This window comes from Brienomyrus brachyistius, unplaced genomic scaffold (assembly GCF_023856365.1).
Source record: "Brienomyrus brachyistius isolate T26 unplaced genomic scaffold, BBRACH_0.4 scaffold54, whole genome shotgun sequence".
In the NCBI taxonomy this organism is placed as follows: Eukaryota; Metazoa; Chordata; class Actinopteri; order Osteoglossiformes; family Mormyridae; genus Brienomyrus; species Brienomyrus brachyistius.
This window is the reverse complement of record NW_026042329.1, coordinates 2,202,967-2,215,287: the sequence shown is the minus strand read 5'-3', so window position 1 is coordinate 2,215,287 and position 12,321 is coordinate 2,202,967. Positions and strand designations below refer to the sequence as shown.

Sequence of the window (12,321 nt, the reverse complement as noted above, 5' to 3'; positions counted from 1 at the left end):
GTTGGATGGCTAGATGAACACCAATATGGTTCCTAAACCTAAACCTAAACATGAGTATAATGAAAATACTGCCAAAACTGGGGTGACTTTAGGAGAGATTTTGAAATGGTTAAGGGCAAACACAGTTTGACAGACATAACATCATAGGTTTAAATAAACATGGAGATCATTTTTAAAAGTTTATGTGACTGCCTATGACTTTTGCACAGTACTGTATATATATATATATATATATATATATATATATATATATATATATATATATATATATATAGTTCCTTTTTTATTCCACACAGTTTAGGAATAAGATCATCAGCCACAATATAACCCACAATACACTCACAGTGGCACTGCAGTAATACAGATATACCCCTGAACACAATAGGAAGGTGGATTCTTACTCCCTCTAGTGACGAGCTCCACATTCTGTGCTGCTGCCTCTGCTGGCGGCGTGTTTGTTTCTCTCCCCCCTGTCTAATTTAGACGTGGTGCACTTGTTCCCCTGGGGGTGGGTGTATAAGGTGAGTCCCCGGCTAAGGGGGGAGGAATCGATCCTGTGGCAGCCACCACGCCGGCTTCGGCTCTGCATCAGTGTTTCATTCTCCTTTTCTGTTCTGTTCTTTCCTGTTTGTGCTCTTTGTTAATAAATCACCCCTGACAATCCAACCATCCCGGGTCTGAGTCCGATTATGCTGCGTCTGACAGCAGCCGGAACGAAACACTTACAGAGACTGAAATGCATGAGGGTTTACAGCCTATATGCACAAGCATTTCTCTCACATCTGTGATACACTTACAGACGGTGACACACATGAAAACAGGGAAATTTATCCCTCTGGTGACACAAACACAGACATTTTTGTCTCCAAAAGCATACAAATTATCACAGTTGTGTCCAGTTACTGTGACACACGTGTGACACGCATGTAAACTGTCCTTTCACAGTCACAGGACTGACTATCACTGTCATTCCTCTGGGCAAACCCCTAATCCTAATTAAGGTAACCGTATCTTTTATCCAGCTCTAACCTGAACCATAAGTAACCAAACAACATATAAGACTTTTGGCTAAATTCATTGTTTGATTGCATTCATAGATTTTTGTAAAATTGAAGATTATATTGCGAAGAGCTGAAAAAAGTTCCCACACGCTAAAAAGTAACCAGTTTTGACACATTGTTGGGATGTTTGTTCCTCACAAATGCGGTAAATACAAACCCGTACACACACACACACACATTCACATACACACTCTGAAAGTCCACATATATCGTTCCATTCACCCTATTCATGTATACCATCACAGTGGCCGGCGTCCAGGCAGGATGTTCACCAACATACGCAAAAACTTCCGGAGAAAAAACACCGAACCACCCCCATATGTGCACTCATGGTACAACCTCAGCTGCCAAAAAGCAGCTACCATTAGCATTCCATGGGGAGGGGAGGGGAGGGGAGGGGAGGACAGGCACTCAGGCTGGTGGTAAGGCTGTCCTCCTGGTATTGCAGGCAATCTTTGCTTCCATTTGGGAGTCATGCGTCATCCAAACTGACTGGAAAACGGGACTTGTAGTCCTTATCTGGAAAGGGAAGGGTGATCGCCTGCATTGTGGCAACTACAGGGGTATAACACTGCTCTCAGTGCCTGCAGGGTAAGGTCCTTGCTAGGGTCATCCTGAACAGGATCTGTGATCACTTGCTTGCCTGTCAGTGACCGGAGCAGTCTGGGTTTATGCCTAAGAAATCTACCACCAACAATCTCTGCCTCTTGTACAACCCGGCGCAGTGCATAGCTCAGGTAAATCTGTGCAATCGTCTCACGCTGCCATCTGTCATGCCCGGCTCGTCCGCTCCTCGTGTGTGCCACGCCCCCTGCCTTCCCACGTGTATTTCCCTGATTGTACCCCGCTGTATCTGATTACTTTGATTAGTCTTGTCTGGTTTTAAGTCCTGGTCTTACCTGTTAGCATTGTCTGTCATTGATGTTACCCAGTGTTTGTCCGTGCCTGTTGCTGAGTAAATCCTGTTTTCCCGAATCTTGCCTGTGTGCCTGCTTCCGCTCGTTCGCCTCTCTGCCCGCTCACCAGGCGATCGCGAGCCATCCCGTGACAGAATGACAGACCAAAAGAAGCGGAGGAGACGGAGAGTCCCGCAGGGGACGATCCGTCTCGGCGCATGCTCGCTCTCCAGGATTTGGCTCCCGACGGAGGACGAGAGGGAGGTACCCGCCCTACCTCCAGCCCGGGGACTGACCACACGCGACCCCGATCCCGCGTGGAAATACTGGCTCTCCAGTGAGGACGAGGAGCCCTTCCTCTACCCGGAGCCGGAAGCCTTTCTTCCGCCGTCCGTTTTCGCGGACATCGCGCCGCCTCCCGGCACCGCCAGGCGCCAGCGAGGGAGACGGAGGAGACCGGCGATCGCCAGTACGGAGGACCTCCCTCCGTTGCTGCCGGCGGACCCCGCTCCCGTGCGGCCGTTGCTGCCGGCGGACCCCGCTCCCGTGCGGCCGCCGCTGCCGGCGGACCCCGCTCCCGTGCGGCCGCCGCTGCCTGCGCAGCCGCCTTCGCTCCCGTGCGGCCGCCGCTGCCTGCGCAGCCGCCTTCGCTCCCGTGCGGCCGCCGCTGCCTGCGCAGCCGCCTTCGCTGCCGGCGGACCCCGCTCCCGTGCAGCCGCCATTGCCGGCGGACCCCGCTCCCGTGCGGCCGCCGCTGCCTGCGCAGCCGCCTTCGCTCCCGTGCGGCGGCCGCTGCCTGCGCAGCCGCCTTCGCTCCCGTGCGGCCGCCGCTGCCTGCGCAGCCGCCTTCGCTGCCGGCGGACCCCGCTCCCGTGCAGCCGCCATTGCCGGCGGACCCCGCTCCCGTGCGGCCGCCGCTGCCTGCGCAGCCGCCTTCGCTGCCTGCTGCAGCTCCCGGGCCGGCGCCCCCTCTGCAGCCGCCTGCAGCTCCCGGGCCGGCGCCCCCTCTGCAGCCGCCTGCAGCTCCCGGGCCGGCGCCCCCTCTGCAGCCGCCTGCAGCTCCCGGGCCGGCGCCCCCTCTGCAGCCGCCTGCAGCTCCCGGGCCGGCGCCCCCTCTGCGTCCTGTCCCTGACCGCGCTCCTGTCCCTGACCGCGCTCCTGTCCCTGACCGCCCTGCAGCAGCTCCAGAGGCGCTCCCTCTGCCTGTTGACCCTGTCCCTGGCCCCGCTCCTGTCCCTGGCCCCGCTCCTGTCCCTGGCCCCGCTCCTGGCCCCGCTCCTGTGACCCCTTGTCCCTCGCTCTGGCGAACTCGACCCCGACCGAGGGTCGTAATGTCTGTGTCCCGTAAGGGGAGGGGACGCAGGACGGGGGTCCCGCCCACCCTGCACCCTGGCTCGCCCTCTGTCGCCTGCGCTGGGGCTCGGGGGGCGCCTGCGGTTCCTGGCCCTCCGGGTCGGCTGTCGCCTGCGGGTCCCCCTCCGATGCCTCGTCGCCCCGCCTCGCTCCCCTCTCCGGGTCCTGGTCGGTCGCCTGCGGGGCCCCCACCTTCGGCCCGTCGGAGGACGTCGCCGCCTGCAGCGGCTCCCCCCCTCGCCTTACCTTCGCCCTGGCCCCTTCCAGCTCCCTCGTCCCCTTCCCTGGTGCTCCCTCCTGCTCCCTCCCTGGCCCCTCCGCGGGTCCCTCGCCCTGTCTCCTCGGCCCCTCCGAGATCCCCTCCGGCTCCGGCCTCCCGGCCGCCTGCGGCCCCTCCGGCTGCCACCCGTCGCCCGCTGGGTTTCCCACGGGCTCCCCTCTGTTCCCTGCCTCGTGCCCATTGCCTCCAGTATAGGCTCCGTAGTCCTTATCTGGAACCCAGTAGGATAAGCGGTTTGGAAAATGGATGGATGGATGTCGAATACATTCCTGGAGCCTTCGATTTAGCATACACAGTGCCCTCTACAGGATTCTGTTGAAACAGCATCTCTTTCAACCTCGTTCACAAGATTTGTGTCTTTTTCATAAAACGTTTTTCTTTGTAAATCCCAAAATCTCCCTATAAATGTTTGTGTGAATGCTTCTCGTCTTTTTCAGTCACACGAAGCCTTTATAAATGAGCTCCGCGATTAATCTGTTTACATGAAAATATCTTAAATGCGTCAAGGCACGTAAACGTAGCCACCTAACAAAAGGTAACTTCCTGACTTAGTAGACTGCATGTTCCTCATCTCCTCTGTATGGACCATATTGCTGTGTATCGGAGAGTCTGGCAACACGCTACGTTTCAAGATACAGGCATTACAATTCAATGTGCTGCTCTATTTTTGATATTAAAAAATCTGCTTTTAGGAAAACTTGGCTTAGTATAAAGAGCACATCAGCAAATGCATGAAATCTGAGTAAAAACATCTGATTTTTAACGAAACCAGAATAGAGGGGTCTGCATTTGCATTTATCACAGTCCCTGTAACAATTCAGCATCGTAGCACTACAGCTATTTCGGATTCAGCCAGCGGGTAACGTTACTAGTCAGCAGCCTTGTGCAAGTTACTGAAAATTACTAGTGACCAATTATAATAACTTTTATATGCAGTAATAAGAGTGGGACTGAACCGTGTGTCTGCCTGGGGGGGGGGGGGTCGCCGGCCAGGATCACCAGCAGTTTCGACATGTGGTTGGTGCGGTGATGCGCTACATCAGCGCCTGCTCCCCCGGCCTGACCTGCCCAGTATAATAACATAATCAAGGTAAATAACAGTGGGCTAAAGGTAGTGATCACATTAACATCGCGTCGCTGTTGAAATACATGGCGCAGACATCGGGGGTGTCATGCCCTGCTCGTCCGCTCCTCGTGTGTGCCACGCCCCCTGATTACCCACGTGCACTACCCTGATCGTTTCCTGCTGTGTCCGCTTCCTTTGATTAGTCTTTGTGTATTTAAGTCCTGGTCTGACCTGTTCCCCTTGTCCGTCATTGTAGTTAGCTGTGGTCCCATGTTTCCCGCTCCCTGTTTATATAATAAATCCCCAGTATTTCCCGTATTCGCCTGTCTGCCTGCTCCTTGCTCGCTTTACCCGCACGATCGCAGCGTATCTCCGGCGTGATCGTGACAGGGGGAATATGGAATCAAATGTTCGGTAGCGATGTTTCTGCAACACAGAGATGGTTGCCGATGGATTTTCAAGCATCGCGGAGACATAGTACTGTAACAAGTGGGCTACCAGGGCGCACTTGTCGAAGTTCGCTGCCACCACCTTTTTAATTTAAAGAGGCTGGGAAGGTCCAACCAAATAAGGACACCAAAATATAGGAAGATCTTTATTAAATATTCCCCGGATTACAACCCCTTCCCGAGGGCTAACTTCATCTCACTAGGAATGATACAACCACAGTTCCCCCCACGCCACTCAGAATCCAAATATACAGCACAGCAAACTTAAATCACAACGCCCGTGCAAACCCTTACACACAGCAAACAAATCATTCCCGATGCACCTTCTAACCCCGCCCTCCTACTCACGACCGCAATCCGGGGATAAAATTCATACACAAACATACGCTCATTCATTCCAAAATTACACCATTAAAAGCGGTTACTCCCCTGGAAAGAGGCACACCTGGCCCCCCCCGCTTTCTCCAGGGAAAAGAAGTTGAGGTCTCTCAGTCCACGGGGTTCGTCTCCCCGCTGTACTTCGCTGCCAGCCCTTTAAACCGCTATCTTCCTGAAAGCATTATCCCCCCCCATAACTAACTATAACTTCATCCGCGGCCAGTCTACCACCGGCGACGGACACACCACGGTTCCTTTTCCCACAGACTGACAGCTACTCCAACTCCCCCAGTTTCCCTACAAGACCAAAGAAAGACCTTTTCTCTTCCCCCCCCCCCTCCCACATAGGCATCCTCTTTATAACTCTCCCTCCCCCACCCCAATCCTAATCACCGGTGTTCCCCATTAACATGGCAGCGAATGACCACGCCCAGATTCGTTCATTACAGTACCAATCCATGTGTGCGTACAAGAACACGATATGACAGTTACATGGTGTACATTGTCCCTCAAAGTTTAATGCTTAAAGCACACGTAAGTGGACTTCTGGATCGTTTACGTTCATACTTAATAGTCGATAAATATTAATATTATAAATATTAGACATGAATCTAAATAAAGATATAAATGTTTTGTATTTCAAACGGACATGGCACAGTCATTAATGTTTTGCAGGATCTCGCAAATGTTTCTCTTTTTTTCCCCTCCTGGGCTCTGTAGAAGACAACTTTATTAAATTTTAAGATTTTGATTACGACCTTGAAGTGGACTGTCACAAGCCACTTTTTCCCTTAAGTGTTCCTCTTTTCTTTTTCAGCAGCGTTAATGCCTCATCTCTTTTTAAACAACCTTGGGGGAAAAACAAAATCTATTCATTCTTTTTCTAAAAACTCTGGGACCAAGCAGCCTTCTGGCAGTCACTGGTTTCCCGGATCTTGAAGCGCATTCGGTGGCTTTGCCGGCACAGGCGTCAGACTCGATTCGGTTCCCTCGTTTGCTGAGGAGCTTCATTTACATCACTGGCATCGTTGGCTCCTCCCTCCTTGTTACATCCCCCAGGAGGATGTCTCTTCTCCCTACTGACTTTGTTTTGTCTAGGCTCCACCTCCTCTGTCCTGATTGGATGCTGCTCGGAGTCCAGCTAATTGTTAATTAGCAGAGCACTACTTAAGGCCTAGGTTGCTGTGTTTCTGGGCCCTCAGGCCATTTTGGTTGCCATACCTGTGCCGGCTTGTATGCCTTTGTGACTTGTATGTGCTTGTTCAGACTGCTTGTAGGGGAGAGCTGCCTTTTGTTTTGACATCCTGTTTTCTCCTGTTTATGTGTTAGGTAGGTTATGGTTATAGGTTGCGTATTTTGTTTTCTTTGGAGTTAGGTAGGTTTATTTTATTTTTACATTAGGGATGTTTTGTTTGTTATGTTGGCCTTGGCTCTCCCTGAAGTTATACCTCAGTCTGAACCCAAATCTTGTCACTTGCATTAAATAAACCTTTTAGATTTACCATCTTGGCTCCTCCTTCACTATCTATCTTTATGTTCGTCCCTTCAACCCCCTAGACTAGCCAGGGGACGTAACACTCCTCCTCCTCCTCACTGCTAGACACCAGTTGTAAGCTGTCCAATTCACTGACCATTGGAGGTTGGGGCTCCAAGCATCTAAGCTCATGCAGGGCTTTTACATTAGCCTGCCATTTTGCCTCCCACATGAGACATCATCGATCTTCTTTCTGGAACGACGTATAAATATTGCAGCGATGTTAATTCATTTTCATATAGCACCTTTAGGGCATCTCGTCACGTATCGCTACATCGTAGAGACGAAATGAGACAGGGGAAAGGACAGAAGGCCAGACGACATCTGCATTCAATGAACTGCAAGAGGATGCTTCACTAGGAGCACATTAACCCTAACCCTAACCCTAACCCCATTTACGGGGAAGCAGAACTGTCATAAAAACAGATGCTGACGTCTGAAAATGCCATGTTTTTTCTAACCCTAAACCTAGCCTCAGTTTGCTAACCCTAACACGAATTTGGGGCCTTAGGGTAATACTTCAGGCTGTTGACAAGTAGGAAATATGCTACTAAAACATGCTAAGCTGTGGTTTGGTATCCTATGTGAGTATAGTCTTGTCATAAAAACACATGCTGATGCCTGAAAATGCCATACTTTTGCTGACCCAAACCCTAATTTGGGGCCATAGGGTGAAACAACAGGCTGTTCAAAAGTAGGAAATATGCTATGAAAGTATGCTAAATTGTGGTTTCCTATCCAACAGGGGCCCAGACCTCTCATAAAAACATATATTGATGGCTGAATATGCCATACTTTTTCTGACCCTAACAAAACGTGCTTATTTTGCGAGCCAAGGCATAGCATTTCAATGAATAGCAAAAGGCAGAAATGTAGACTTAATAAAACGAATGCACAGGCAATGATGATACCTGATTGACTTTTAGGATTATATGGATATTACACATGCAAACACACACACATATATATACATATTGAACATGTTCTGTAAACACGCACTACTTGTAAGGTCATTTTGAGGGATGACAGCTCAAAATGCATAACAGTACATCCATTCTTGGGATGTATATAAATGAAACTTACATTAGCTAGCGCAAGTGTTACGACTTTGTTTAGTGTGTTAGATTCAGTAAACGGAATACGTTTCGATTTATATTTTGCTTTTGGAATGGTTAGACGTTAGGATACAGCTCGCCAGAAAGCTACGGAGCTTTGAATTGATCCCCACCGCAAACACAGCCCAGATGTCGCCTCCGAGGTAGAAATAAGCGCGCCGCCACAGCAGGCCATTTATATATTCGAGGCTGATTATGAATTCCTTGTGTTTGCTGCCTATCTGCATAAGAAACCTGTTGAATCATGGGATATTTTAGCGATTTTATTTGACTAGCTGTGGGGTATTCCAAAAGAGAAATGACGCCTTTAAAGTCTTAAGCGCTAATGAGCTTTAATTGTCAATGGATTTCAATGTTATTACCACCAATTACAATTGGCTTACAATTCCAACTTTTTGTCTTTTTTTTGATAGAAATTTAACTATTTTCACCTTTTCGTTGCCCCTTTGAATTTGAATATTGTCATTTTGGAAACGTTATATAAAATAACTCGAGACACATCGCCTTCCGGAATGGCAGGGCTCCACTGACTACATTGGTGAATATAGTAATTTCAGCACACCATTGATAGGACTGGACTCCTGAGGCATTACACACCTATTCTGACATCTGTCTAGTGTTTCTCCAGCTAATTTCAGACATCTAGCTATACCCCACCTGGACCCATGGCCTGACAAACGATAGGTGGGTATGCCCCAATCGCTTTACATCAGCCAATGATATTTTTCCTCCTGAATAGCTCCCGTTGCACCTCGATGGACCACTCAGGTGATTATATTTGTCCTCAGGAATGTTGGGGCCCATTGACTGTATTGGTGACTATGATGATCTCCACAAATAGTTAATAGGTTTCTATACGCTCATAATTCCTTATCTGCTTATTCTGGCATGTATCTACTGTGTCCTCAGCAAATTTCAGACCTTTGCCTTGTATGGCCCAGCTCTCAGGTACCTACCTGTCCTCTAGAGACCTAAGGTAGGCCAGGCCATCACTAAAAGGTATCCATGAGCTCTGCATTCATGACCTGATATTTGTCTACTGTGTCCTCAGCAAATTTCAGACATCTAGCTTTACCCCACCAGGACCTATGACCTGACAAATGGGAGATTTTAATAATTTACACCTCACAATAATTTGTCACCAAACAGCTTGACACTGCCACTTGTCTAGTTACCCTTATGGAAGATGAAGAAGTACCATCAGACACTGATGAAACTCAACTCGCTTTTATTCAAACACACGTACACAAACACAAACATCAAAGCACAGCATCATGATTTCTGATGTGGAGCGACTCAAGTAGTTGGCCTGGGAACCATCTTTCTACATCAGGTTGAGGGGCCTTGATGTATTCTTCAGCCCTACAGTCGATCATCCCCTTGGTCATTGCTCCCACACACCAATAAACGTGCTGGTTTGACATGAAGAAGGCATAGTTTTAATGGACATATCTAGATGGGATTAAAAAGCAGACTGTCTAGTTTCAGGAACACTTTGAACCGTCTTCCTGCATCACTCCTACTTGGAGTTATATACTGTCAAATGACAGGTGGGGTGTCTCTATTCACTTAACGTTGCCGACTCCAAACTTTGCAGGCATGCTTGGCTATGGCCCTAGTATGTGCACAGCAAATTCAGCCCTCTAGCTTACAGAACTCAGGGTCAAGGCACATTAATGTACTTTGCAGGCCAATGATGAGGGCTACATCCATGGGACTTCAGAGTGCTGTTTGGCCATGCATCTAGCTTGTCTGTGCCAAGTTTCAGACCCCTAGGTTGTACGGTTCAGCTGTGAGATCCCCTGAAGTAAGCTTACCCTTTTTCCCATTTCTGTACATTAAGAACTTAAATTCAAAAGTCCACCAAATATGTCATGTAAGGTGTGAACTCATGAAACTTTGCACACTTCATCAGGCAGGTGTCCAGCACGTCCACACCAAATTTCACTAGATATATGTGTAAGGCGTGAACTCATGAATATATCGCATATATCTAGTTTCTCTGTGCCACATTTCAGACATCTGGCTAAGTGCTTGCTGGAGTTAAGTGCTGACAAAGGATGTCGGGTGGCCCCAATCACTTTAAGGGGATGTCTTATTTTCCCAAGTATAACAGACTACAGTACATTTACCGGTATTCATGAACAAAAATCCACATTTATTCAAAAACATGTCTTTCCATGTAGAAAAATATGTTCCAATTTAATGGTGCATTAATTCATGAACAAAAATCTACTGTGTACTGTATACGTTTATTCAAATAAAGTCGTCATGTCATCTTCTTCTGGAACATCATCATAAATCTCCAAGCTCCAAATTCCGTCCTGAATATCTCACAACTCAGTTTCCTGTAGAACCAGTGGCCCCAATCTGTCATGTTTAGCAATAGCTCTGTCCTTAAATGAGCGCCTCTTGTCCATGTAGCCTTATCGTAGTATAATCGCACCCCTTTTAGTTACCGTACAATCCATGGGACAATAACTAGGACGTATTTTTGGAGTAGGGCTTATATTACGAGCATCCTGAAAAAGTCATGCTAGGACTTATTTTCGGGGAAACGCAGTAGTAATCATGAAAAGCAGAAATCTTAGTTTCGGTACCTTGAGAGTGAGTAAATAATGTAACTTATGGAAAGTGTAAGATATGTAAAGGATTTGACTTAATAGTCAGTTGTTGATGCCAGCTTTTGGATTGAGTGGGCTGCTATATTTGATGCACATGAACCTTTCCAGTGTTGTTTTTCGCTGTTGTTCTGCGTATCAGGGAAACTGTGCACAAACTGGCTTGTTTTTATAGGTCAGGTTCCCCTGCTGAAACGCAGACGGCCCAAGTCAAGACCAGCGCATAAGTTTCCCAAGCGTGTGTTTCCTGTATCCAATAAAGATGGCAGAATTTTTCTCAGTGTGCAATACTGACTGCCAAGTGTGATATCTGTGACGATTGTGATGTAGTGTTGTTGTACAGTGACATAAGGATTCATTTTAATTAAATATGCTGTCCTCTGTCTTTATAATCCCAAAGGACAAACCAGTTCCAGTGATGCTGGCCGTCGGAAGAAGTGCCGCACCGGGCCGCCGGCAGCCAGCTCCCTGACCAAGTCTGTCTCCCCTGGATCTGCTGCCATCCCAGTGGCAACCAGCAGGGGTCAGCAGGGCACAGGCCACCGTAGAAATACAGCGGGAGGCCGGTCAGGGCGAAGAAGGAGGTCTGACAAACAGAAGGGGTTAGAGCCTGAGCCCAGCTCACCAACCTTCTCCTCCTCTTCATTTTTATTTCCGTCTTCAGTCCCCTCCCCTTTTGTTTCATCCCCATCTCTTTTTATGGGCTCTTCTCTTTTATCACCACACTTAGTTACACCTGTAAGCCCAGCTCCACATCCATATTCAGCTCCAGGCATGGTTCATCTGACCCCTCTGCATCAGGCTCCAGCACAGGCTGCAGCCGCCTCATCTCACCTGGAAAAATTCAATTGGTTGTATAACTTTTATGTAACCAAGTACTCTAAAATGACCTATGACGCCAAGTGCTTTACTTATTGTCATGCCCAGCTCGCCCGCTTCTCCTGTGTGCCACGCCCCCTGCTTACCCACGTGTGTTTCCCGGATCGTACCCAACTGTGTCCGTTTGCTTTCAACCAGTCTTGTGTATTTAAGTCCTGGTCTCCCCAGTTTTCCTTGTCTGTCATTGATGTTTGTGAGTGTCACTACCCGGTTCTCGTCCTGCTTTCCTTAATAAATCCCCTGTTTGCCCCGATCCTGACTGCCTGCTTGTTCCTGTTCGCTTGCCTGCCCGACGATTGCCCGCTTCCAGCGCGATCGTCACACTTATTACTGGTGTCAGGAATTTTGGAACAGATATTTAAATGAAATTAACTTAGCAAAACAGGGGAAGAATGAGGATAATGAGGGTACTCATGCAACCAAGAGGCGTAGGATTGATGAAGATGAGTTCACCTTTCCTATTAATGCACTGGACCAGCTAAGTACCATGCCCAGGGCTCAGGAGCTGGCTGTGGAGATGGGCTATCAGTCAAATGCACATAGCTACATTTCACTATAGTTTCAGCACATAATTAGACGAGATTTGTGATAAGTACTTAGGATATGTTAAGATGTAGTTCTATAGCATAAGATAACATAGGATAAGATTAAGATAGGACAGGTTATGATAAAATTGTTGAACATAGGAT

The 12,321-nt window shown here is 48.5% G+C and overlaps 1 long non-coding RNA gene across 2 annotated transcripts in view; it reads right to left on the bottom strand.

Moving 5' to 3' along the window:
• Positions 1-12,321, bottom strand: part of LOC125724089 (uncharacterized) — a 273,241-nt gene that overhangs the window by 960 nt on the left and 259,960 nt on the right. The gene's annotated exons all lie outside the window — the stretch shown is intronic.